The following is a 23,273-nucleotide window of genomic DNA, read 5'->3' on the forward strand; positions in this document are numbered from 1 at the left end:
GGATCCTCATGCCTGCTAGGGAGGGGGCGTCTGTGGGGAAATCCTCAAAATAGCTCACCAGCCTGTTTATATATAACGAAAACAAAGTTGGGGCTAAGACGCACCCTTGCCTTACGCCGTTTTTACTGGAAATTTATCTGTAAGGCTCCCATCAGCACCCCATCTCACCTGCGCATAGCTTGCAGTGTGAAGTCGTACCAGCATGACCAAAATGTCCCGAGGCATGCCTAATTCCAAGTAGGATTTCCACATCTTATTTCGAGGAACAAAATCGAACACTGACCTCAGAACGACAAAGGCAGCGTATAGAGTTCCACCCCCATTACCAGAACACGCCAGTATAAAAGTAAAAATCTGAACACCTGATCTAAAGTGCTAGTGTAGGGCCGAAACCCAGCCTGCAAGTTGGACAGAATGTTGTGTTCGTCTAGCCAAAACTGGAGTCTATTTAGGATCATTCTTGCCAGGACCTTTTGTATACAATCTAAAAGGCTGATGGGCCTATAGTTCCCCGGCATTGAACGGTCCCCCTTTTTAAAAATAGGGATTATTTCTGCTCCTGCCCATGTACTTGGAGTTGGAGCACCACTGGCCACAGCGTTTGCCACAATCTGTATATATTCTGCCCAATGTGGCAAACCATAAATAAAAAGGTCGGCCGGAATACAATCGGGCCCCGGGGCCCTCCCTCTTGTGACAGATTGAAGTGCAGCTTCTACCTCACGTCTAGAAAAAGTAAGAATTGTTTCTGGAGGTGGGATCATTGATATTCCAGAGTTATCCTCTTCACTGGTCAACTGTGCTGTGTAGTGTGCAACCCACCTTTCTGGCTCTACATGGTTATGTGGGAAATTATTAGGAACACCATTTCCCCACCTAACCAAGTGCCAAAACAAACACATATTCCTTCCACGTGAGGCTTCCAACAAGTCCCCCCAATGCTGGTCGTCCCAGGCCCTTTTAGCCTGGTACTGGGCCCTCTTGTAATCAGCCCTGGCCATAGATATAACAGGCCTATCCTTAGACCGTATTGCTGCAGCTAGTTTTTTATATGCAACTCTACAAGAGCTGTCATACCAAGCTGCCGCTTTCTGGATAGTATCATGATTAGGCTTCTTTGCTCTCTTGATAAAAAAACTTTTAAGGTTAAAAAAGAGTTCCTCATGTATCTGAACTATTTTTACATTCACCTCCCCCTGTATTGCACAAACCCTCAACTTGCTAACAGCACTTTCCAACATGTTTTTCATGTAGGCCAATTGCTCTTCATTCTGATGGGCACTTGCCCACTTAACTCGTCTGGTGTCATTGGTCATTCTTACTTCAACATAATCGTCACGTGTTGCTAAAATAGCCCCACGGACTAATGTTGTGCCTAGAACAGAGAGCACCAGAGGATTATGGTCACTTTCTGGTCTATCGCAAACCTCCATATCGACAAGGTTACACCACAGCTCCTTATTCAATAAGATGTAATCGATTCTGCTGGAGCGTACCCTATTATTAAAAGTATGGCAGCCTAATTTGTTTGTCCATTTACAGCCCTTACCCCATGATCTAGGCAGAGTATTTTTTAAACTGGAGACCTGCACCAGTCCATTTCTTACTGGGAGAGATGTCTAGCTGGGGAATAGACCATTCAGCATCCTTTTCGTTAGCAAAGTTAATGTCATGGACATCCAGGGGTTCGAACGTACAATTAAAATCACCAACTATTATGACGTTATTACCCGCTCTGTGATCTCTTAAAAAAACTGCTATAGAAACAGTGGGAGAGGCTTTCCCTCCTTGCAATCCTCGTGCATAGACATTAATAAGTAGAACATCCGGGGTTGCAAATACCGATATTTTTAATATTAAGATATCTTCTGAATCTATGGCAACCTCCTGCACAGAGTACAGCCCCGATTGTCTTATCCAGGTGGTCAAGCCACCCTTAGGCCTACCATGTTCACCTTTTTCTACTGGTTTCGTAAAATTTAGGTAGCCTTGGCAAAATACAGCATCAACCGCCCAAGTTTCCTGGAAACATAGTATATCTGCCAGCTCAATAAAATTAAACCAATCCACCAAATTCATTTTGTGCGATATACCCGCAATGTTCCAGGAAACTAACTTTAAACCTTGGACATAGCCCACATTAACACTATCATTGCCCAGTTGGTCTGCAGTATCACCTATCTGCTGGTCATTTTCTCTGAGAGTCTCAACAGAAAGACTACCATTAAATCTACTGCACCCCTCCCTCTCAACCGAATGCACTTTAGGCGATGTATTAGGCGGCAGGTTGGTTGCTAGTACCCCAGCCACCCCAGTCATAGTAGGTGGTGACTGAAGATTCACTCCACACACATCGAGTGTGTGCAGTCAATCAATGTCCTCCAATGTGGACAGTGGTTCAAATCTATGGAGTAACGGTACTGCGTAGTCGTAGGGGACATGATCCTGTCTGGTGTTCCTTGTGTTTCTTCTACCTACCATATTTGGAAAGAGTGTTTGATAAAAGAAACCAAGGGGCAATATATGAATGTTTAGCTCAGTCAAATCCCTTGTCCCACTTCTTTCCAAAATTGTTTGGACAAGTAGCGGGGACCCGAAGCTAATTACCACACAGTCCCCTCTACATTGTTTCTGATTGGGCCCAACCCATGGGACTCTACGTACCATTTTAAACTCATTGAATAGACAGTCACCCAACCCTGTCCTGTGGTTTAGCACATGTAGTGCTTTATTCTTTAATGATTCCCAGTGTTCGGTATAATTAACAGATGTAAGTACTGGCACATTGGCAAGAATAATGGTATAGGGTGTTGCTTCCGGGTTTGTTGTAACTGTCCTTCAGGGTACCCAGTCCCTTACTCCTTTCATATTCCCTGGTTGGTGTATGACCATTTGAGAATGGTTGCTGGCTACTTGCAGCTGTTTTTGATGCTGGGCCCGCTGTACCCTCACTAACTTGTGTGCTGCCTGTTTCTATGTGACTACTGGGGGTTTGTGCTGTGGCTACATTAGGAACAGATGGCTGCCCCGTCACATCCCCACCCGTAATCGAAATTGGCAGTGGCATGTATTGCTCCAGTTTACATAACCTGGCATCTGAAAGTTTGGAATATAGGGGGTCTAGCAGGGCCACCATTCTATCACCTATTTTGGAAAGGAGTTCGTCTTCCAGATCCCTAAGTAGGTTTTTAATATATGACCTGTCATCTTCCTTGCCTTTTTTTTACCAATCTTGGACGGTGGAGGGGCAACTATTTGAGTACCAGCTTTTTCACCAGATTTATTTGTGGTTTTGGCCACCTTACTGGCACGTGTTAGCATATATGGCTGTCCATGAGCCTTCCACTTTTTAGTAGTTGAGTCATCTATGACCTTAGTCTGGTCCGATCTCCGTTGCCAGGTATTTGTCTTAGTAGCAGGAGATGCATCAAGAGATGCATCAAGGGATACCATACTGTTATTAATCTCATCTGGTGTATGGATCTCGGCAGTCACCAGGTGGGTATCGGTGCCTCGGTAGAAGGAGGCTTTAAGGGCAGGGTCTTAGTGAGGCTTGATGAGGTTGTGGGTCCAATGATAACCTTTTTTCTGTTAACTTAATTTCTTTAATAAGGGCCGTCTCGGCCCATGCTAGAAAGGCATCTAGTGTGCCCACAGCTCGAGAGCCACCCCCTCCCACACGATCAGCCTTAGACATAATAAATTCTAGAATTGAGGACCACTGTATTCAGCAAGCAACAGTGCACAATTATTATTAGGGGAGAGAATACCAGTATTGACTGCAGAGGGGACCAATGTCCAAGTCAAAAGGTAGGTAAATGTGCCAACAGCAGTTTGAGTCAATAATAAGTGTTCTTACTTGCCGAATATAAGCCCCTCTCCTCCTGAAGCCAAGAGAGTGGGCCCAGCCCGGCCTCCTCTGGGCTCTGATAGGCGCAGATGGGCCCTTGGCTGTGGGAGTGTTGTGTGCAATTTAAGCGCCTCCTGGTGCTGGATGGTTGTCGCTGCCCCCGCGACGCTGAAGGCTACTGGGGGATGTAGACCCCTTTAATAGTCCCGGCGTACTGGCCTGCAGCAGCGTTTCCTCAGGCAAGCGGGACCCCAAGAACACTGCAGCGATGTTCCACACGGCAGCACCAGGTATGAAAAGTATCCCTCTCTATGTCCGTTTAGGGGGACAGTCAGCCACTAGGCCTAAACCCGGCCGCAGGTCTCATCTCATGGCATGACTTCACTCTACGCTCCTCATGGCAGTGACCACGCCCCGATTTCGGAGCGCCGTCCGTAGGGCACCCCTCCCTCACTCCCAGTGGAGCAGGGAATCTCCGGTGCAGGCCGTGTCTCTGGCCGGGCCTGGAAAGCAAGTCTGGCGCCGCGCCACTCCCGGTCCCCAGTACCTTCAAGCCGGTAGGCAGCGGGTGCCCGTCCCTGTGCTGTCTGTGTGCTTCACTACAGGTTGTGGGCAGCACCACCGATCTCCTCCACAGCCGCGCCGACGAGGAGGGCACCAGAAATGCTGACTGGCCCTCTACCGTTTGGCGCACGGCCGGAGACCGCAGCTCTCACCCAAGATGCCGGACTGGGTGTTTGCTTCTCACTCTGCAGCAGGGTTCCGATCGGAGAATCACCTCGGCTCCGTCCGCTGCTGACCCTCACTCTGGGGCCCTAAATCACCACAGCAGGCCTTTCTTCTTGTCGGGCCTCACAGGAATCGCCCCTCTGACGCCTGGGACACCCTCGCGGCACTGCTTCTCTTCAGGCCCCTCTGCACGTCCTCTCGGGCATGTCGCGCCCTTTTAAGTCAGTTTATATACATTAGGGGGCATATTATCAAGGGGGTTTATCTCCGCTTTTTTGGCTTTAAAAGCCAAGAAAGCGGAGATAAAATTATCTCCCTATTACCTAGCTGCCGCTAACACCAGTTAGCGACAGCTAGTAGGAGATAACGACCATCTTGGGCCCCACTTTGCATGTCAGTGATATTTATCACTAATGAGATGCAAAGTGGGCGTGCCAAGATGTTAGCGACTGAAAACAGTTGCTAACATCGCTATCTCCTATTACCAACTTTTGGAGATATTCGCGCTAAGCGGGAATATCTCCAAAAGCTAACACCTGCCCTGAGCAGTTCTTAGCCATGTTATCCAATAAGAGGTGGATAACATGGCTAAGAGCATTAGCTCTCTAATGCATGAATATCGCGGACTTTTCAGCAATATTCATGCTTTGCGGCGATTTTTACCGCATTTGCGTTAAACCTTGGTAATACCAAGGTTTATTTGCGGTAAAAATCGCCGCAGCGATGCGGTAAATTTTTGTTTCTAACCAAGCAATAGCGATAATTATCGCTATTGCTTGGTAATATGCCCCTAGGTTTTTAAGTGGGTGGGGGGGTGATGTTTAGTTTAAAAATATATATACATACTTTAGCAAATGTGTAAAAAATATCACAAAATATATATTTGTTTAACTTTACACCCATAGTAAATGTTTAGGAGCAGTTGCTGTTTGCTTTGTCCCAATCTATGTTTATTAAGAGTGGTGGAGGCTTGATGTATAACTTGTTATTTGTGTATAGTGGTTAAGATAGTTTAAAGTTAATTAAAATAGTTTAAGGTAGTGTTAAGGTTAGTTACTTTAGGTTAGTGTACGTTAGGTAGTTGTAGGTTGTTCACAGAGATTTGAGATATTTAGTTTATTTTCTACTTTAACAACTTTGTAATCATTTCATATTTAAGCATTTTTATCATTCAGTTAGTTGAATTAAGTACATGATGTAGCTATTGATCTGCAGTCTTCAAAGGTATATGTTGCATTGTCAGAGGCCATGGGGTAGGTGGTAGTCTACCTCGCATTGGACTTAAAAGTAAATCAAATATGCCAAACAGGTGTAAACCAATTGTACCATGTTTAGAGGAGAGAGAACATGCATATTTGCATGGTCAGCAGTGGTCAACTGCCCAGAGTCCTCAAGCCAACAAAAAGAAGGCCAGAAAAAGTTTGGGGTGACACTTCAAAGAGGGCCATTTTCCAACAATATTTATGTGTAATATGAAGTGACTCAACAAAAAGTCTAATAGTTCCCTAAACTGCTTATTTCAACATCTATCATAGATCCATTTATCCTTCCCCTCATCATCCATCCATCCTTTTCCCTCATCATCCATCCTTCCCCTCATCATCCATCCATCCTTTTCCCTCATCACCCATCCATCCTTTCCCCTCATCACCCATCCATCCATCCTTCCCCTCATCATCCATCCATCCTTCCCCTCATCATCCATCCATCCTTCCCCTCATCATCCATCCATCCATCCATCCTTTCACCCACCCCCTCATCATCCATCCATTCCCTCATCATCCATCCATCCATCCATCCATCCATCCCCTCATCATCCATCCATCCACCCTTCCCCTCATCATCCATCCTTTCACCCACCCCCCCTCATCATCCATCCATCCATCCATCCATCCTTCCCCTCATCATCCATCCATCCATCCATCCTTCCCCTCATCATCCATCCTTCCCCTCATCCATCCTTCCTTTCATCCATCCATCCTTCCCCTCACCCATCCATCCATCCCATCCATTTATACTGCCCCTCATCCATCCATCCTTCCCCTCCATCCATCCTTCTCCTCATCTATCATCCTTCCCCTCACCCATCTATCCATCCCATCCATTTATCCTGCCCCTCATCCATCCATCCTTCATCCTTCCCCTCATCCATCCTTCCTTTCATCCATCCTTCCCCCTCACCCATCCCATCCATTTATCCTGCCCTTCATCCATCCATCCTTCCCCTCCATCCATCCATCCTTCCCCTCATCCATTTATCCTTCCCCTCATCCATCCTTCCCCTCCATCCCTCATCCATCTTTCCCCTCATCAATCATCCAGCTACCCTTCCACCCATATATCCAGCTATTTACATTTTCTCTCCATCCTTCCCCTCACTCATCAATCCATCTATCCTCTCTCATTATCCATTTATTCAATCTTTCATTCATCCATTCACCCTTTCACTAATTCATCCAGCCATTCACACATCCCTTCACTTACTTACACGCCCACCTTTCCATATTCATTTTGAGCTGAGCCCTTTTGAGAAGAGGCCCATCAAGAACTTCACCCTCGCTGCAGGGGCCGTTCCAGGAATGGGACAGAAGCCACCCAAAGCGGAGACAGGATCCACCGCAGGGGGGGACAAGAGCCATCACAGGCGGGGGTAGACTGGAGCCACAACATGGGGGGACAGGAGCCATCACTGTGGGGGGTGGACTGGAGCCACAACATGGGGGGACAGGAGCAGGAGTCATCACAGGAGAGGGAACGTGATCCACCAGGGTGGGCACAGGGGTGGGCATGCAGTATTCTAGTATCATCTTGGGCTTCTCGCCCCCTCCTGCAAAAGATAACAAGAAGACAGGCTCTCTGTCCAAAATGCCATCCCCCACTGTGATGTACAGTACTTACAGGAGATACTCCGAGAGAACTGATGGAACTGATTGTCCTCCATACTTTGTTAATCAGTGTGGGTGCGATTGTGCCATTTCTTTATTGTATTACATTATGCATGTTGGAAGAACCGAGGTTTGCTTACAAATTAGTGACAGTAATTAAGCTCGGTGAAGAGAAGCAGGTGCTGCCTCGGTGTAATCTGGGGTGTAATCTGGCCGAGTCTAGGATGTTTGGGACCCTGGGTAGAAATGGAATGTGTGAGCCCCCCTCTAAATAGCAGATACAAGACGCATTCAGGGTTGTTTGCGTGTGAATGGATGCCTCCTGCTCCGAAGCTGCCGCCCTCCCCCCCCCCTCTGTCACCTTCAAGCACCTCTTAACAGCTCATCAAGGGCTGGAGGTGTGAGGGTTGCCATCCCGCTGTGCCTCTACAGTGCTGCTGGGGGTCAGCTTTCATACAGCATCGGAGTCAAGTAGGGAGGTGGGGGCAAGCTGTGCCCGGTTAAAATTACGGACAAATGGCAGGGGCGTGGTGACCACCGGCGTGCTTGGTAACTTCAGGATTCAGCCAGCCACTCGCCCAACCGGAAATACTTTATTTACTTTGTGCGCGCCGCCCTCCCGTTTTTTAATGGTGGACGCGGGTTTGATTTAGCAGGGTGGACGGCGTCCACCCTGAAAAACCCTCGAAAATAAGTGGGGGGATGCCGTCCACCCGCGTGGTACCCCGACTCGTGCCCTGGTAACAGCGACTGCGATGTAACAATGACTATCATTACAATGCAAACCATTATATCGCATGCGCTTTTAAAACGCATGTGATGTAATGGTTATCCACATCGTTGTGAGAAAACTCAGCTATTCCATTTCCTCACAACGACGTACACCGCCCCTCTGTCGACACTGGCACCAGGTGAGAGGAAGACGAGGAGAGAGAGGTAAGGGGGATTGTGCTTGGGATGGGGGTCACTTTTTAAGGGTTTAAGGTAGTGTCAAATTAGTGAAGTAATGTTTGTGTAATGTAAGGTTGAAATGGCATGCGTGGTAAAGGTATAGTAGTGGTAAAATTTTGCATTGTAATGGTACTCGTTGTAATTGACATCATGTAGCATTACCCGCATTGTAAAGGCATGCGTGGTATTTCTATGCGATGTAACAGGTGCTATCCCCTTCCGCACACCTGTACGGTTCCAGTAAGGTTCTTCATTGGCTGTTCCCTAATCTCCCTGCCTCAAGCATGGCTTTGGCATATCATTCTAGCAAGCAATGACGTCAATTAAAATTGTCTAAGCATTTTTCTTTTTTCTCTATAGCCCTCAAGAGCTCTGAGGTGGTAAGACCTCTGACCCTCGGTCTAGGTCCACTCTCTCCCCGCAGCTCTGCTGTGCCGTTTCTTGCCTCCGGACCCGGACCTGCTCCTTGGGAGGCTGGAGGCTGCTGCCTACTCCTGCACCTGCTCCCCGCTCCAACTGGGACCAGACTGCCTGCAACCACTGTAACCTTCTCAGCCGTTGTTTTTCAAAATCTTTCCCTGTTGTGCCACTGTTATTGTGCCCATCTGTGTCTTGGTCTAATTCCATCACTGGTTTTATTTTCTTGTGCCTGCCTGTTCCTTTCGCGGCTTTTGCCCCTCCAGCCTCTCCACCCCGGAATTCCCTCGCTCCTGTCTCCCAGCCTCTCCTCCCTCCCACCTCCCCTACTTAATGGCAGCCACTGTGCGGTCGCGCAGGGGATGCATACAGTGGGCACGCTGAAGGCTCGCCAAAAGCAGGTCAGTGTGCACCCATCCTTGACCCAACTGCGACCAGCATAATGAACCCTGGACCTCCCACTATCCATTGCTACGACACCACCACCCTCCTCACACCCAACCCTGGAAGACTTAGAGATTGCCAACAGACCTCGCCGAACACGACCCACTGCCAGTTCTCCTACCTCCACTGCCACCAGACACTCACCACCACCCCGGCCTCTAACACCACCAATGCCAGCATGGGCGACACCCTAAAATGCATCCTTCTCAACATACGCTCCATGCACAAACACGCTATGGAAATCTGGATCCTACTCGACTCTCTCTTCCCCGACATCGCTTTCTTCACAGATACCTGAACCAACGCATCCTCGGCCCCTGACATCAGCACCGCCATCTCAGATGGATACAAGATCCAGAGGAAAGACCGCCCCATTCACTGAGGAGGGGGCCTTGCCATTGCCCACTAGAGCACCCTCTGCCTCACCACCTCCAGCGAAACCTTCCCCTCTGCCGAATACCTGCACTTCCAGATCCAGGCCACCCCCAAAGCCACACTCCAAGGAACCCTCATCTACAGACCTATCGGAACCCAAACACCCTTCGTTACCACCATCACTGACTACATTGCACCCCACGCCATTGCCTCAACAAACTACATACTCATTGGAGACCTAAACTTCCACCTCGACAACCCCTGCAACCCCAACTCCACTATCCTTTGTGACAACCTTGCCAGTGTCGAATTTACAACTCGTCAACACACCGACCCATAGAGCAAGACACACCCTCGACCCCTTCTTCGCAGCAAGAAATAGCACTCAATTCAGCCACACAATGCAGCCACCATGGACCAACCACCACTGTGTACACTTCGCCATCAACAAACCCAAGGCACCCAAACCAGCCCCACGCCCCCACAAAGAAACTGGAGCAAGGTTATCGACAAGAAACTCCACCCTCACCCAAGACAACCACACCTCAGCATCTGACGCACCCAGAAAACTCCACACCTGGATCTCCGACTGCACAGACGAGCACGCCCCTCTACGCAAACCCGACAAACAACGCCCCAGGAAAGCTGCCTGGTTCACCACTGCTCTTCAAGAAGCCGGACGCACCTGCAGATGCCTGGAAAAGAACTGGAGAAACACCAAGACAACCAAAAACCACACCACCTAAAAGAATGCAATGACGGACTACCACAACCCTATCAGAGCCACCAAAAGGAACTTAATCCACAACAAAATCCTGGCCAACTCTACCAACTCCAAGGAACTTTTAAGTGTCATTCAAGAATTCACCAAACCACGCAGCGAAGCCACAGACATCACCGCATCCCAAGACCGCTGCGACAAGCTTGTAACCTATTTCCACTTCAAGATCAAAAACCTCTATGACAACTACATTGACCATCCACCACGTGCCACAGACGGCCCCCGCCCCACAGAAACACCAGCCAGCCCACCATCTCCAACTGGACAACAATCACAGCCGAAGACACCGCCTCAACCATGAAAAGCATTCACTCGGGAGCCCCCACAGAACCCTGCCCCCCTCACACCTACCACATCAGCTGCGTCCGCCATCGAATGCAAATTACAAGGCACCATCAACACCTCCTTCAAATGAGGCACCTTCCCAGATGATTGGAAGTGTGCAGAAGTCAGACCTCTGCTCAAGAATCCCACAGCTGACCCCACCGACCTCAAGGATTATCAGCCCATCTCGCTCCTCCCCTTCACAGCCAAAGTTGCAGAGAAAACAGTCAATAGAAAACTGACATGATTCATTGATGAGAACGCCCAATCCGGATTTCAAAACAACCACAGCACAGAGACCGCCCTACTCACCGCCACAGATGACATCCGCACCCTCCTGGACCATGGCCATTCCGCAGCTCTCATCCTACTCGACCTATCAGCGACCTTCGACATGGTCTCCCACCGCACACTAGTTGCCAGACTACACGACGCAGGCATACAAGGAACAGCCCTGAACTGGATCCGATCATTCCTCACTGGAAGAAGCCAAAGGATAAGACTCCCACCCTTCAACTCCGACCCCACGAAAATTACCTGCTGGAGTCCCACAGGGTTGATCCCGGAGCCCCACCCTCTTCAACATCTATATGGCCCCCTCTCAGCCATCGTCCGATAACACAGCCTCAACATCGTATCCTATGCCGACGACACCCAGCTCATCCTCTACCTCACCAAAGACCCCACCACTGCCAAACTTAACTTCCAGAAAGGAATGCAAGATGTTGCAGTCTAGATGACCAACAGTTAATAGTCTTGGGGACCAACCTAGAAACAACGCTTGTTGAATATGACCCGCAAAGACAGAGGCCGTAGTTGGAATGAACAGATTCCACAAACAAGAGTTGAGTTTGAAGAAGGTAGCTCGTGCTCTAGCTGGTTTCCCTTCCCTGAAAGTGATGGCAAACTTCCTCAAATGGTGCTAGATATAACTCGACAATGGAGATACTTCTCCTTTTATCCCCAATAGTGATGAACGATACTTTCATCCACATAAAAGGTGTACAGGCATCTCCACATTAACGTATGTCGTTTGCTAGAAATACCATTTTGTCTACTGGGCCTCAGACTGGCCTATGCTTCTGAGGCATGCCAATCAGAAATCAGAATGGAGAATCACGCAACCTCTCTTCCTTCAAAGTGTTATTGAACTGCGATAACTATCCCCACACCATCATATGTGATTCCTGCAATCTTGATGAAAGTGCATGCTGCCCAAAAAACACTCAAGTGCCAAGCAAGAAAGACCCAAGTCATGCCCATAGCACACGTGGAGCCCACAATATTCGCCTTGAACAAGGCACTTACAAAAGATGACTTGTTCAACTCTCGTCACACAGTTAAGATTCAAATAAGAGAGAAATTTATCAATGGTGCATCGCAGAAGCGAGATCAGATCTGGGCATCAAGTTGGAAAGGGGCCTTTGTGGTGCATGTAGACTACAATAAGTAGAGTAATGGGCAATGAAGCCAAAACTAAGCACTGCAAGTTCATGATAAAATGCTGTAATTGGAACTGTCAGCTATTAAAGCACAGCTTCAGGGCTGGACTGGCTACCAGGCGTTTTGGAATGCTGCTGAGCTGGGGCCCGATTTAGTTTTGCTTTAATTATTTCGAAGCACACGCAGGTCTCCATCAACTAAATCAGCCCCCACTGCAGTGACATCAGCCCCCAGCTCTGCAGCATTCCAAAACGCCCGGTAGTCAGTCCAGCCCTGCACAGCTTGAACAGGCTGCCTTAAAGTGTAAAGATTTAGAAAATAGATCGCGTTGTGACACTATACGTGTACAGGGCCTTGTAGAGGGTGCACAGGACACGGGCCTTGAGGTGTTTGTCAACGGTCCTTTCCACCAGATATTAGATGAATCTAATCAAGAGATTCTTTCAAATGTGCCCACTGGTTGGTTGCCAGTGCACAGTCGAGTCACCTCACCCAAGAGCTATGCTGGTCGATCTAAGCCATTTCAAATCAAACGAGGAAATCTTTAAATCCTCCAGGAGGCTGGACTCATAAACCCACAACCCACTCCTAAAAAATAACACAATTTACATTTTTATCAATTCTAATGATTAATACACAATTAATAACTAATTAATAATAAGTTATTTACCACAATTAATGATATAAAATCATAAATACTTAATTATTAATTCATTAACATTATTAGTTAATTAATTATAATTAAATTACTTCCTACCCTATTCTCCTATAAACCCACAACCCTTTCAGAATTGTGACTTATATTCTGACTTTGCCATTAAAGAGGGTTTAAAAAAGTACAATTACAATTCATTTGAGACCACACCTGACATTTCAACCTGTTCCCAAACAAAGGTTATCACTTACTAAATGTAACTCAATGTTATCCTACAGGAGAGGTAAGTCTTACAGTAGCGAAAAAACAAAATCATGCCAGAAACCTCAGAATCATCATTGACAACAAGCTCACTATGAAATCACAGATTAATATCATCTCCTCTGCCTGCTTCCTAATTTTGCGCATGCTACATAAGTCGCTACCTCTGCACACGAGATGCACAGTGACACTGGCCCTCATCACCAGCCGACTGGACTATTGCAACATCCTCTATGTAGGAATCACAATACACCTCCTACAGAGACTTCAGACTATACAGAATGCATCATCCTTCCCAACGAACAAACCAACATCACACCCCACCTCAGGCAACTTCACTGGCCCCCCATACAGAAGAAATGCCAATTCAATCTGCTTGACCACGCACACAAGGTTCTACACAACCAAGAACCCACATACATTAACCACTGCCTGAACCTTCACCAACCGCTGAGAAAACTATGCTCCACTTCCCTTTTACTTGCCCATTCTCCCCGCATCAACCTAAACAGAAGTGTAGGATGTTACTTGTCCAACATCACAGCAAAGACCTGGAGCAGCCTCCCCACGCACCTCACTTCTGGAATTCCGAATGGCATTCAAGACCTGGCTGTTCGAATAAGCTGCTGGGACCTGCTAGCTCCTGGATACCCTATAGGGTGATTAGCCGCACTTTATAAATTCTGATTGAATGATTGTTTCAATGAGATTGGACAGCTGTGTCTACCTGCTCCAAACTAAGGTGCTCATTATGATGGCGGAAGGACCGCCACCTCCAGCCATGCAGAGGTGGTCCTTCCACCATCGAATATCAATTTTCCCACTGCCGAATTAGGATTGCGGCAGGAATCCAATTCAGTCCGCGGCTGATGCGAAGACAGTCTGCCACGGAACCGCCACAGGCATTCATTGCAATTGCCTGGCGGACAAACAATAGGGGCCAAAATCGTGGCGGTACCTAGCAGGCACCATACACCAAATTAGGAATCAAGGCTGACACTGGCATTTCCATGGCGTGATGCCGCCATGGAAAGGCTGGTGGAGAATGCCTCTGGTCCCCCCTTGTGTTGGGGGGTGCCTGTGCACTGGGGGTACCCATGGTACCCCCCTACATTTCACTGCACCAAGTGGCAGGCACAGTTTGTTTCTTGCCACGTAGTGCAGTGAAATGCACAACATGGCTTTTTAGCTTTGCGTCAAGTGCTGCTGTGAGCAGCATCCGCCTGAATGAAACAAAAATGCGACCACCATGGTGGCAGTCGCATCCTAATTCGTGGTGCGGGACATGTATGGCGGACCGTCCCTGTGTACACCAGGATGGCAGACGGACTCCAGTCCGTCCGCTATCATAATGAGCCCCTATGTCTCTCCACAAAATATTATTCACAGTAATACACACTGCTGGAAGCCAGTCATTTGACCAAACATTGCAGAGTTGTAAATATATCTCCAAATGTGAAATCATGATTGAAGTCAATTCATAAGAAGGTGGTTTTGAAAGGTTAATTAATTTTACACGTTATTTGGTCTCTGGCATAACACACAAATGTTCGCACCAGCGTTTGGCATGGCAGAAATCTTCTTTTTTCTCACACCAGCATGCAGAACACAAAGGCGATAATTAAGGGCAGGGTGGCTTTCGCAAGCTGGCCAGATGTGTTAAGGAGAAGAGAAGTTCTCCCTGGCATCTTCTGTTTCAGTTGTAGAAGACATTTTTTCTATTCAATGGCTGTCCATGGCTTCTAGAAATTCTTGCCTGTCATTCTTCACGGGGCTCTCAGGAAGACAATAGGAGTCCCAGGATCGGAAATGCATTTTTGAGCTCCAGGGGCTGGATCTTGAGGCTGTTTTCTGTGCTGCGCTGGCGCAGAAGAGATCTACACTCTTTTTCGTTGTTATCAGCTCATACAATCGCTTGAAAAATCTTCAAGTTAATGCATGTTTTGCATAACGCAGATCTCAGCAACAGAAAGTGGCAATTACTGCCATGTTTTCCCAAGCTCTGCTGTCATCAAAACATACATTATGTCAGAGATCTTTATTAAATTAATGTATGCACTCAAGACAATAAAAAAGCACAAGATCTGCTTCTGCCCTGATGCAGCACAGAAAACGATGTAATTATAGGGTCCCTTGTTGCTGCTGACTCCTTTATTTGCACATTTCTGCCTCAAACTGGAGTTTTAGGATGTATGTCATATTAGTTACTGGTAATCTTCATTACTCCTGGTCCTATTTCCCTTGTTCCGTTTGTCACTAATGAAATATTTCTACCTCACAAAACAGAAAAAAACACTAAGTATACTATGTATATGGCCCTCCCACAAGGTGGCAGCCTATAAGGCTACACACACACACATAATTTCGTCTGAAATCCCAACTCTCCACCACAGAAGGCTGGGTTGATGGGAGGCTGGGAGAGGAGTGACAAATGGTACGAGGACAATAGGACCTGGAGTAATGAAGATGACCTTTAAGTAATTTAACATTCCCTCCATTCACCCTTGTCCTCATCCCATTTAGCCCTAATGAGGAATAACAAAGCGACCCCCAAGCCAGAAGAAAACACAGCTCCAACCAGAAAGGACACTAAAGAACACAGGAAAACCGCATTTGGCATGCAAATTCCAAAACGGTGTTTATGTGTTAACGGCACATGAGAACTCGAGGCAAAGTAGATTGCAGCACACCAACACCAAAATTGGTGGTATCTGACAACACATTATGCGACGTCTAATGGACAACAAAATCTTTTCCCCTCTATAGGCAGAACTAAAAGAAACAATAAGAGATTCAGAATGTCTATAGGACTGGGTATGAGACACATACATCTAAAGAGCTTGTTTACCATCTAACAATTGTCACTGAAAATCACCCAGCGAATCAGACTCCATACATGTAGCAACACAATCTTCCGAGTTCTGTGAAACTGAGAGGAAGCCTTAGGTAGAAAAGAAGGATCCAAATGCAACACAATACCATTGGCATAAAAGGAAAGACAGGGCTCATTCACCAACAGAGCTCCCATTTCACCCAGACGTCAAACCGACGCAAGAAGACCACTTTTAATGTTAGAAACTTCACATCCATAGGATCAAGAGGCTCAAAAGACTGAAAAACAAACACCCGAAAAACCTAAAGGGAGGTCCCACATGAAATAAAGAGGACATACAAAAGGCCTAGAGATGGAGACACTCTTCAGCAACCTAGCCACCAAATCATCAGAGTCAGCCAGATTACCAGAGGGAGATCTGAACACTCAAATAGCAGCCAACTGAGCCATCAGAGTAGAGACAGAGAGCTTCATATCAATGCCTTCCCAAATAAATTAAAGGATAAAGGTAAAAGTACAGTTCAAGGGAGACAGGTTTAAGGAAAAACACCAACTCTTAAAACTGCCCAAGGGCTGACCATATGACTTCAAAGTAGGCTTCATAACCTGCTAATGGCAACAGCTAAATGCTTAGACAATCCTTTGTTCTGTAAACCCACTCCTGACATTGCTGTAGGTGGCTGTCATTGCTGTAGCATTGCTGGTGGTCATTAGATGTTGCTGTAATACAAAGTGTTGGGTTCAAAAGAGTCTCTGTGTGAATGGGCACTTCTCGATAAGCCCTACCTTCAGGATTTCATCTTCTTTCTTGGGAGGAGCTCAGATGGATGCCAGGTCTGGGTTAGGATGTGGGGAGGCAAGTCTTGGGACTCAAGCACTCACTCCAGAAGATGTCAGTAGGGCCCAGCCAGGTCCAGTTGAAGGTCCAGGCAGGACCAGTGCAGCAGGTCAGCTGGGTAGTTGCAAGAAGGCCTCTGGGGCTTGTTGTGTCCCTGTAGCTTGGACAGGAGGTCAGCCAACTGACTTATGGAGTCTCAAAGGCCAGCCTGGGGTGAAGGGAGCACACCCAGGCTCCCTCCTCAAAGAGGATGCAGTTCTCAAGCAGGAGGGCAGTCTTCTGGTAGCATCAGGGTAGTCCTCTGGTGGCAGGGCAGCCTTTCTTCTGTAATGTCCACAGGTTCAGGAATGTACTGATGAGTGACTCTAGAGGCCTGATATTTATACCTTGTGCTATCCTTTGTGTGGGGGGGACACCCTGTCCTACCCCCACATCTGGTTCTAGAAATTCTTCCTCTCCCTATCAAGGCTCCAAAATGTCTAGGGTCACAGAGACAGGGCAGGCGGGGTGTCAGATTTCTTTGGAGGATAAGCCCTTTGAAATACATATTGTGCTGGGTACAGCCCCCCCCCCCCCAGTTAACCTGTCAGGCTGGCCCATCCTGTCCACACCTAAGTCCGCTTTGTGTCACTGTCTGGAAGCAATAAATAGACCCCAACAGCAGAGCCATTCACGGTCACTTGAACCAGGACACTTGCAGAAGACACAAATGGATAGGACAATAAAATGCCAACTTTCTAAAAGTGGCATTTTCAGAATTGTGAATTAAATTCTGACTTCACAGTTGAAGAGGGTTTTAAATTACAATTCATTTGAGAGTAAGCAGCATATCTATATCTGCTCCCAATCCTATTTAATGTAATAAGATAACCCAGTGTTCGTCAATGGGAGAGATATGCCTTTTAACTGAGAAAAACAATGTTAGGAGTGATAATATGGGCCCTGTCTTGGCACTAACTACCCCATCTTGGACAAATAATGCCAATACAGATGCACAGCTCCTCAATGAGTGGGTTGCAAAGATGGTCTCCTCCATTGCCCCTGCCTCACGAGCATTATCCAAGAGAGACTCCCCTTTAGCCCCCTGGTTTTCGCAGGACCTGAGGAAAGAAAAAGCAGCCTGCAAAAAGCTAGAAAGACTTTGGAGAGCTAACTATGGCCTGGAAGAAAGAACAATCTATAAGGAATCCTCCCAAAAATTTAGGAAAGCAATTAGGAAAAGTAAAAAACTATTTTATGCGGACTCTATTCTACAGGCAGAACAATCTAACAAACAGATTTTTAAGGTGGTACAGTCGTTCTTTAAGCCCAAGTGCATTGAGAGGGAGGTTTCACCGACAACTACTCTTTGCGAACAAATCTCCGAGTTCTTTGACCAAAAGATCAAAAAGGTGTATGAATCTTTTGGACCAGAAATAAAAACGCTGAAACAAGACCTCGTGATTAAGGACGAGCCAGGTGAGACTCTCACCCAGTTCATCAATATCCCTCTGAATGAGGTAAAACAAGAACTCATTCGATGCAAATCCGGTTCCCCAGATGACCCATGCTCAGCCAAATTATGGAGCTCGCTAGCTGAGTTTGTAGCTTCCACATTACAACACATCTGGAACTCATCCATCGCTTCGGGCATATTTCCGGACGTCTGGAAACATGCCACGCTCCTCCCACTAAAGAAAAAACCTAATGGGGACCCAGAAGACCTTAGCAATCTTCGCCCAATATCACTGTTAGCCGCCCCAGGGAAAATGCTAGAGAAAGTCATACAGCGCCAACTGAGTAAATTTGTAGAAGTAAATAAGGTACTACATGAAACACAGTCAGGCTTTCGACCCGGCTTTAGTACAGAAACAGAGCTTATTGAGGTAGCCGAGTCAGTAAGGTGGTCGATGGATGCAGGAAATTCAGCAATGCTGGTACTCCTGGATCTGTCGGCCGCCTTCGACACGGTGGACCACGCCAAACTACTCAGCTGTTTGGACGAGATAGGGATCCAGGATAAGGCACTGGGATGGTTACACTCCTATCTATCCCTGAGAACCCAAAAGGTGGCGCTAGGAACGATTTCTTCAGCACCTAAGGCCCTCAGCTGTGGAGTTCCGCAAGGGTCGGCCCTCAGCCCCCTTTTGTTCAACATCTATCTCGCTCCTCTGTTTACGTTGATTGCCAACTGGGGTGTCAAGGCAATTTCTTATGCCGATGACACCCAGTTGGTATTCCCATACTCAGAGGTGACACAGGAGTCTTTTTCGAACTTCAAAGGCTGTCTTCAAGACATAGCCCATTGGATGAACACAAATAAATTAAAATTGAACACCAATAAGACCGAAGTAATCTTCTTTGGCAGAGGTCCCCCTCCCTCCTCTGAACTTTGGTGGCCGATGGAGATGGGCCCAGTCCCTCACCCAGCCGCACGGCAAAAAATCTCGGAGTGAGGTGGGATGATAGTATGTCCTTTACCTCCCATATCCAACAAGTCACCGGCTGCTGCCTGAGCAAACTGAGAAATCTCCGAAAAATCCTGAGACTCCTCCCTGCGAGCTGCCGGAAAACGGTTATCGACGCCACTGTTACATCCCGGCTGGACTACGCCAATGGACTCTACCTAGGCTTACCAAAACACCTGTCGCAAAAACTTCAGGTAGCTCAAAATGCGGCTGCGAGACTGTTACTGCGAATTCCCCTCAAGCAATCAGTCTCTCCGCATCTTCGATCGCTACACTGGTTGCCAGTTGCCAGCAGAATTAAATTCAAAGCACTCACGCTGGCGTACAGATCTCTGTATGGCTCCTGCCCAGTTTACCTGAAAAATCGCCTCCCGAGATATTCCCAAACCCGCGTCTTGCGGTCCAACTGCCGTGTTCAACTGACCGTGCCGCGTATAAAAAAGGCTCGACTAGGTGGTCGGACTTTTACGGCAAACGTCACCTCCTTATGGAACACTTTACCACAAGAAATCCAGCAGGCCCCCTCTGAACCTTGTTTTAAGAAACTCCTAAAAACGTGGCTCTTCACCCAACCCCGCTAGTTCTCTCCTTTCTGTTAGCCTCTAGGTCAACTGTGTTCTCTTAGCGCCGGGACACCTCCTAGCGAGATAGCTGTTCGCGCTTTATAAAATGCAGTATTATTATTATTATTATTATTATTAAATGCTAGGAAATATAAATCATAAACCCACATGTCCTACTTAATAAATACAATGCATCATTCCCAATAAGCCTGTAGGGCATACTTTTAGTGATGGCTTACATGTATAAAAAGGAAGGTTTAGGCCAGGCAAAAGGTTTATTTTGTCAGGTTGAAATGGCAGTTTAAAGCTACACTAACAGCTGCAGTGGAAGGCCTGAGACGTGTCTTTAAAGGCTACTTTAGTGGCGGCTCAATGAGTGCTGCAGGCCCACTCGGAGCATTTGATTTACAGGCCCTATGTACATGTAGTACCATTTACAAGGAGCTTACAAGTAAAGTAAAATGCACCAGTCAGGTAAATGCCAATTGCACCAAGATTTGGGGAGAGAGCCAGTGCTTAATGTGATCCAGTATCTGCTGGTGGGGGCCACAGCGCTTATTTTTGGGGACCAGAACTTATTTTTCAACATCAGATATTTACTGAGCGCAAAAGGGGGAAAACACTAAGATCAGAAATGTGAAGGTTGAGAAACCATCACAAAGGGACAAAGCAGGAACACGAGCAGTGAGGAAAAGGAGCACGGAGTGCCTGGTAGTGCTTTTTAAGACTGCCAACCTTGGTATTCAGTGCCCTGATATATAGTTGCACTGTCTGCCAGCTTCTTAGCAGCTCTTTGGGCCCCAGTACTCTTTTTTTTAATTCAAATTAAGCACTGGAAAAAGCACAAGCACTTTACCACGAGTTAGCAGGGAGAAAGCGCAGAGAGTCCTGATTCCAACAAAAATAGGTTCAGAGCCAGAAGGCAAATATGTGGTGAAGAACCTGCAAAAAGAGCCAGGTCCCAACTCTTGTAGTCTCAGGAATATCAGCAACACACTTCCACTGTCTCAGAAAGCAATTTTTACCTCCATCTAGTGCATATGAACAGGTCAGGGGCTTCTAAATGGAGGTCACAGGTCTCGTTAACTCCGGGTTCACTGACATATCGTCCTTGTATGTGTTGTGCTGTACACATACATACACTCAAGCATACATGCAGAGGGTCTATACTGTTGGGGTTAGCGTTGATGTGATCTTATCTAGGACTAAGGGTGGGCGGAAAATCCATTACGCTCGCGGATTTTGCGGATTTTCGGTAAATTCGTGATCCTCGAACGCTCGCGAATCTACCGAAAATCCGCAAATTCGCACGCAGCGGATTTTTTTTTCTTGGTGATACAATTTTGCGGCGTGCCGTGTAAGTTCGCAATTGCGAACATGTAGGTGCGGCGGGCAGCAACAATCTCGCACTCGCGAAATTACAAAATTTGCAATTCTGCACAAGAAATCCACTAGCAAGCAGCATAGACCTTCTGAAAATGAGGATTTTTATCAGAATAACTCCTCAGGTTGACATTTGTCTGCGCTTTTTTGGATTTGAGGCCTTTTGACATTCTTTGGATCACTTTGGGATTAGAAATAAACTTTCACAAGTAAGTTTGTTTGGGGCATTACATTTGCTGTTCTGCAGAAAAACGAGTTTTGCTAAACTGAAAGCACTCAGCAGCAGGTGCAAAAGTTCAAATTCATCATTAGTAACCATTCCCTGTAGTGCTTCCTGACTGGGGCCCCTCCAGAGTTCAGTTGCTAGTTGCAGCAATTGTATGACCCTGCTCTGACCCTCACAGCCGGATCATAGAATAGCTACAAGTAGGCCACAAAGGTCCTGGAAAAAAAAATTGCACTGCAACAGAAAGCAAATTACAGATAAGGAAGCAGGTGCCAGACTGGAATTTTAAAACAGTGACACATTAATAAATCAACCCCAAATTAATCCATGTCAGTTGAAGCAGGGCAGGTGTGCTTGCTTTTTCCCCCCATAATCTACAGTGATGATGATGAACCAGAGGGTGGCATTGATGTACCATAGGGTGGCATGGGTGAAACAGAGGGTGGCAGTGTTGAAACAGAGGGTGCTGTGAACCTGTGATGATGAACTAAACGTAGAAACAACATAGTCGCGACCGTTGCGTGCCGGCAAGTAAGTTCGCAAACGCGAACTGGTACAAAATCCTCGCGAACTGGCAGAAACCCTTGCGAACACAAAAAAATCCGCAAATTCGCAAGAATTCGCGGATTTTGCAGATTGCGAGTTCGCAAATTCGCAAAATTCGCGAACGCCAGATTCGCAAAATTCGCCCATGCTTATCTAGGACCCTAATTAAATATTCCCGATTTATGCCCGTATTTGGTTATAACAAATCATACCCTTATAAAGGCATAAGAAACAAATAAATATTTAGTAATAGCCAATGCAAACCAAATACTGCAAGGCTACTTCCTTAGACTCCTAGAGAGCACAACGAGTTCTTTCAACAAACCAGACCTCCAGCAACCTGAGAATTCCCCATGCTTTTGTTTTGATTTGTCCTAGAACTCCTGCGAGCACTAAAAGAACGGCCAGTTCTTAGTGACATCTTTTATTGACGTCTTATGTCCAACCTTACGTCAAACACAGCACCTTCCAGGTATAAATATACCAGCGTTTGCCTTAAGCAAAACACGGTGGTGTGGAGCAGAGCCGCTATCTACTTATCTGAAGCCCAGCTGATGCGAGTGCCGAAGGAAGCCGTCCCTCCCATTTGACGCACTGAGAAAGACGCTGTCTTTTTCTCCTGCCGAGAAAATCCAGCTCCAGGGTTTCCAGTCACCCTTAAAGGTTACTGGGAGATCGAGTCCTGAGAGCGAGATACAATACCTCCTTCATTCTAAAACCAGGGTACGGAGCTGATTAAATCCTTAGAGAATTCTTGAGTCAGATTCTTGGCAAAAACTAACTTAACTTAAACTGCAGCTCATTTACTCCTTCCCACATACTAGGCTTAGGTTAGGTACACCGGGGTAGGCGTATTTAGAAGCACCAGTTGAGTATGTTTAGTCAAACTTTTATCATTGTATGTAACTATATATATTTTATACCTTTTAAGTATCATATGGCTCAGAATCCATATCAATGCTTTTCCAGGATCATTTCATAATACTCCTTTTACTGTACGCACTTTACTTCATAACATGTATTGCAATTGTGGCAATTCATTTCTCTTGCATGAGAAAGAAGACTGCTCAATAAATAACACCGTTTATTGAAAACGCCCGTATCTCTATTTCTCTGCACTCTGGTGAAACTAAGTATGCACAGTTGACTGAGTGAAATAGCTATCAATTGTTTTCACACGACTCTGGAGATATACTCCTTATTCTGGGGGAGCAAAGTTGTCATGTTTATGCGGTTGTCAGAAGCTGAATCCCTTCTTGTCTAATCAGGGAAGTTCACTCCTCCCTGTTCATTCGAGAAAGTTTCTAGTGACCTCTGAGCAA

The sequence above is a fragment of the Lissotriton vulgaris genome, chromosome 6 (genome assembly GCF_964263255.1).
Source record: "Lissotriton vulgaris chromosome 6, aLisVul1.2, whole genome shotgun sequence".
NCBI classification, from domain to species: Eukaryota; Metazoa; Chordata; class Amphibia; order Caudata; family Salamandridae; genus Lissotriton; species Lissotriton vulgaris.